The following is a 6,000-nucleotide window of genomic DNA, read 5'->3' as shown; positions in this document are numbered from 1 at the left end:
TTATAATTTGCTATAACTAACCACAGTTAGTTACTATGCCCGGGCAGCGCCGGGCTCTTCAGCTAGTATATATATACATACATACATTATATATACATACACACACTATATATATGTATACACACATTATAAATACACACACTAGATATATATATACACACTATATATAGTTATATACAGTATATACACATGTTATGTATACATACACACACTATATACATATATACACACACACTCTCGCTACACACATACTATATATACACAGACACACTGTATATCCTATTAATAGGTAATAAGAGGGGCGTGCCCACGTGTCATCCTCCTGAATATGTAATATGGAGGTGGGCGTGGTCACCGGTCCATGTCGGCGGCGGCGGCGATTCGGTGCGACTGTCGGTTTTGGAGTATCTGGAGGACAGATCCGTAGATAAGAGGCCGGGACTTGGAATCGGTGTCAGCGGCTTGGGACGTGGGGAGGCCCCGGGGCGAGCAATCATATCGCCAGGGCCGGTTCCCAGTACTGCAGAGGGAGCCGGCCTGGGGAAGAGGCTGAAGACACTGCCAGGAGGGACGTGGAGGAGGCGGCGGCAGCTGCAGGTGAGACGAGCCGTGCATCCCCCGGTAATGTGCTGCTGCAGAGCCTGGTGTACAGTGCACGGCTGTCCTCTGCCCATGTGTTCTGTATCCTGGGCAGTGCAGTACAGTCAGCCTGTGCCCGGGCCGCCTGTGTGGGCGCACATGCTGAGCAGGGCAGTGGGTACATAGTACAGCTGGAGCTGATCCTTCTGGACTGTGTGTGCTATCTGGTGTAGGGGGCGCACATGCTGATCATTAGTGCACACACCGCCGCCAGTATATCATTGCTATGGGCACATTCCTTCCCCGCCTGTATGTACTGTACATGGCTGTGACCTGGCGCTGTGGGGTCAGTGCTGGCCCTGTATACACTATACAATATGCACAGGATACACACAACCTTCCTGTAGGGGGCACAATCCTTCCCCGCCTGTACATGGCTGTGATTCGGCGTTGTGGGGTCAGTGCTGGCCCTGTATACACTATACAATGTGCACGGGCTGCACACAACCTTCCTGTAGGGGGCACAATCCTTCCCCGCCTGTACATGGCTGTGATTCGGCGTTGTGGGGTCAGTGCTGGCCCTGTATACACTATACAATGTGCACGGGCTACACACAACCTTCCTGTAGGGGGCACAATCCTTCCCCGCCTGTACATGGCTGTGATTCGGCGTTGTGGGGTCAGTGCTGGCCCTGTATACACTATACAATGTGCACGGGCTGCACACAACCTTCCTGTAGGGGGCACAATCCTTCCCCGCCTGTACATGGCTGTGACTTGGCGCTGTGGGGTCATTGCTTGCCCTGTATACGCTATACAATGTGCACAGGATACACACAACCTTCCTGTAGGGGGCACAATCCTTCCCCGCCTGTACATGGCTGTGACCTGGCGCTGTGGGGTCAGTGCTGGTCCTGTGTATGCTTTACAATGTGCACAGGCTACACACAACCTTCCTGTAGGGGGCACAATCCTTCCCCGCCTGTACATGGCTGTGACCTGGCGCTGTGGGGTCAGTGCTGGCCCTGTATACACTATACAATATGCACAGGATACACACAACCTTCCTGTAGGGGGCACAATCCTTCCCCGCCTGTACATGGCTGTGATTCGGTGCTGTGGGGTCAGTGCTGGTCCTGTGTATGTTATACAATGTGCACAGGCTACACACAACCTTCCTGTAGGGGGCACAATCCTTCCCCGCCTGTACATGGCTGTGATCCGGCGCTGTGGGGTCAGTGCTGGCCCTGTATACACTATACAATGTGCACGGGCTGCACACAACCTTCCTGTAGGGGGCACAATCCTTCCCCGCTGTACATGGCTGTGATCCGGCGCTGTGGGGTCAGTGCTGGCCCTGTATACACTATACAATGTGCACAGGCTACACACAACCTTCCTGTAGGGGGCACAATCCTTCCCCGCCTGTACATGGCTGTGATTCGGCGCTGTGGGGTCAGTGCTGGGTGCTGGTCCTGTGTATGCTATACAATGTGCACAGGCTACACACAACCTTCCTGTAGGGGGCACAATCCTTCCCCGCCTGTACATGGCTGTGATCCGGCGCTGTGGGGTCAGTGCTGGCCCTGTATACACTATACAATGTGCATGGGCTGCACACAACCTTCCTGTAGGGGGCACAATCCTTCCCCGCCTGTACATGGCTGTGATCCGGCGCTGTGGGGTCAGTGCTGGCCCTGTATACACTATACAATGTGCACAGGCTACACACAACCTTCCTGTAGGGGGCACAATCCTTCCCCGCCTGTACATGGCTGTGACCTGGCACTGTGGGGTCAGTGCTGGCCCTGTATACACTATACAATATGCACAGGATACACACAACCTTCCTGTAGGGGGCACAATCCTTCCCCGCCTGTACATGGCTGTGATTCGGTGCTGTGGGGTCAGTGCTGGTCCTGTGTATGTTATACAATGTGCACAGGCTACACACAACCTTCCTGTAGGGGGCACAATCCTTCCCCGCCTGTACATGGCTGTGATCCGGCGCTGTGGGGTCAGTGCTGGCTCTGTATACACTATACAATGTGCACGGGCTGCACACAACCTTCCTGTAGGGGGCACAATCCTTCCCCGCCTGTACATGGCTGTGACCTGGCGCTGTGGGGTCAGTGCTGGCCCTGTATACACTATACAATGTGCACAGGCTACACACAACCTTCCTGTAGGGGGCACAATCCTTCCCCGCCTGTACATGGCTGTGATCCGGCGCTGTGGGGTCAGTGCTGGCCCTGTATACACTATACAATGTGCACGGGCTACACACAACCTTCCTGTAGGGGGCACAATCCTTCCCCGCCTGTACATGGCTGTGATCCGGCGCTGTGGTCAGTGCTGGCCCTGTATACACTATACAATATGCACAAGATACACACAACCTTCCTGTAGGGGGCACAATCCTTCCCCGCCTGTACATGGCTGTGACCTGGCGTTGTGGGGTCAGTGCTGGCCCTGTATACACTATACAATATGCACAGGATACACACAACCTTCCTGTAGGGGGCACAATCCTTCCCCGCCTGTACATGGCTGTGACCTGGCGCTGTGGGGTCAGTGCTGGCCCTGTATACACTATACAATGTGCACGGGCTACACACAACCTTCCTGTAGGGGGCACAATTCTTCCCCGCCTGTACATGGCTGTGACCTGGCGCTGTGGGGTCAGTGCTGGCCCTGTATACACTATACAATATGCACAGGATACACACAACCTTCCTGTAGGGGGCACATTCCTTCCCCGCCTGTACATGGCTGTGACCTGGCGCTGTGGGGTCAGTGCTGGCCCTGTATACACTATACAATATGCACAGGATACACACAACCTTCCTGTAGGGGGCACATTCCTTCCCCGCCTGTACATGGCTGTGATTCGGTGCTGTGGGGTCAGTGCTGGCCCTGTATACACTATACAATATGCACAGGCTACACACAACCTTCCTGTAGGGGGCACAATCCTTCCCCGCCTGTACATGGCTGTGATCCGGCGCTGTGGGGTCAGTGCTGGTCCTATACACACTATACAATGTGCACGGGCTACACACAACCTTCCTGTAGGGGGCACAATCCTTCCCCGCCTGTACATGGCTGTGACCTGGCGCTGTGGGGTCAGTGCTGGTCCTATACACACTATACAATGTGCACGGGCTGCACACAACCTTCCTGTAGGGGGCACAATCCTTCCCCGCCTGTACATGGCTGTGACCTGGCGCAGTGGGATCAGTGCTGGTCCTATACACACTATACAATGTGCACGGGCTGCACACAACCTTCCTGTAGGGGGCATATTCTGTGGTTCCTGCTGATTTAGTAGGACCTTGGTGCCAGCTGTCAGGTGCACGGTGACAGGTGTCACTGCAAGTGAGCAGCACATTATTGAAGTGTCGCATTGTATGTGGAGGTTGTTGGCTGTCACCTGTGAGTACACCGTGAATTTGGCCATTATACCGTCACACAGCTCTATATGTCGCTGCTACATCGCAGCATAGTGCCATGGAGTTGAATTGTGACCGTGACATGTGAGTGGTAAACCCCCCCACTGGTTCAGGCTTTTTGCGACTTGTTGCGGCACCTTGCGTCCACAATACTTTGTGTCATGATACATTGCGTGGAAAGGGCTTGTTCACATATTGCGACACTCACGTAAGGCACTTAGTGTTACACTGGTTTAGTCAGTGACATTTATTGAAGCAATGTTTGTTTGTTTTTTTAAACTGTGGTAAAAAATGCTACAACCCAAATACTATAACCGTATGAACATATTGGGTGTCAGATAATGGGTGGCTGTATGTAGGTGCACATGACACACTGGGGATGTGGCTCATCTGCATCTTTCTATGCATGTGTTGTACAATGACTGCTGACCAGAAAGGGCCCCTGTGCAGGAATAGTATTTGGGCCCTTTACAGTCCACTAGCTCACCATAATGCTAAATGTCACCTGTTGTGGAGGTGGTAGTTGGCCCACGTGTGGTTACACCAATGTTGTGTCCGCCCAGGGCCGGGCAGAATTCAGGTAGTGCATTGCTCAATCATCGCCCCGTAGTCAGCACTTCTGTCTTGTGTGTGAATGTCAAGCATGTCAGGAGGATCTGCAGGAATGTCTAGGGACGGCCTGCACTGTAAGCTGTTTATGAAGGGGAAGAATCAGGGTCCGTGTGTGACCAGAAACGTGTGTGTATAACACCCTGTGTGACCCCACGAGGAGCAGGTTCTCCAGGTTCCCACAGCCGAGGACGTTCATGCCTAGAGAATATTGTGTACTTGTCGCTCTACATGCCGGGCGCTATCCTTTACATACTGGATTATTTAGGAGGCTATTCTTTGCAGGTTTAGCACTGGCGGACCCCCACCTACCAGACACTGGTGCCATATCTCCCGTAATTAAGATTCCAGTATAGTAGTCATAGCCGTTGAAATGGAAAGTGCTGCGGAATATGTCAGCACTATAGAAATAAAATTATTACCAGTATTATTATTTAGGTTGGGTTCACACCATGTTAAGTATTTGGTGTGAATTTTTTACCCTAATACATGTGTTTATGCCAGCTTTTATTTATTTATTTTTTGCTGTTCTAGAAACATTCCACAAAACTTTTTGGGTTCCTATTAAAGGTGCGTTTCTTTCCGCAACAGAAATCAACCTGTTACAGATTAAAAAAAAAATAATAATTGTAAGAAACCCAATATTTCCTTACCGATTCCGCACCAAGAAACGACGCAGCTCGTGGATCAGGTTAAGTGAAAACTGGTCCACTTTCCTCTCGCTGTAAAGTGCTGCAGAATGTAGCTTGGAAAATCTTGTGCTCCTAGTCTTCAGGGATTCATGTCAGTCCTTCTGGGGATTTTAAGTGAATTTCACCATTTGATATGCTTAGGCGAAAATCCACATTTGTGATGGACCTATGTCGTGTGGATTTACCCTAATGGAAATAATGCAGGTTTTCCCTCTGGATGTTTGCGGGGGAAAAAATCTGTGGTGGAATTCAGTACATGGCAAATAGCTGGGATTTTACCAAATCTCATCCACATACTGTAGAAAGGTTCATCATGGAAATTTGCTACACACCGTGTCCATTTCTGATGCGTACTGACGATAGATTGGCAGATTAATTTTTTTTCCTGGGAAGGCAAAATTTGCAGTAAAATCCATAGACAATTTGTTTTTCTGCTGATTTATCTGCAGATCCACAGCCAATCTTTTGTTGCAGATAATTGTATATGACAAAAATTGTGAAATAACCCTGTTGGATATGTTCTGGGATTGTGTGGACGCCACACGGCAGATCATCACAATTTACCATACAAGTGAGTGGGGTTTTAAAGACCCAATGTATCCTTAACAAATCGGCATGAACATGGGAATTATGCCACATGCACACATTCAGTATTTGGTGAGGTTTTT

The 6,000-nt window shown here is 50.7% G+C and overlaps 1 protein-coding gene across 4 annotated transcripts in view; it reads left to right on the top strand.

Moving 5' to 3' along the window:
- The first annotated feature begins 350 nt into the window (after positions 1-350).
- The window catches only part of TANC2 (tetratricopeptide repeat, ankyrin repeat and coiled-coil containing 2), a 621,767-nt gene continuing 616,117 nt past the window's right edge, over positions 351-6,000 (top strand). For all 4 annotated transcript variants that reach the window (XM_073582321.1, XM_073582322.1, XM_073582320.1 and 1 more), the window contains exon 1: positions 351-597. The gene's annotated coding sequence lies outside the window, so the exon portion shown is untranslated. The remainder of the gene's footprint in view (positions 598-6,000) is intronic.

This window comes from Dendrobates tinctorius, unplaced genomic scaffold (genome assembly GCF_039654945.1).
Source record: "Dendrobates tinctorius isolate UK_male_01 unplaced genomic scaffold, ASM3965494v1 ptg000071l, whole genome shotgun sequence".
Lineage (NCBI taxonomy): Eukaryota > Metazoa > Chordata > Amphibia > Anura > Dendrobatidae > Dendrobates > Dendrobates tinctorius.
Note: the sequence above shows the minus strand (reverse complement) of the source record. Positions and strands in the feature narration are given on the sequence as shown.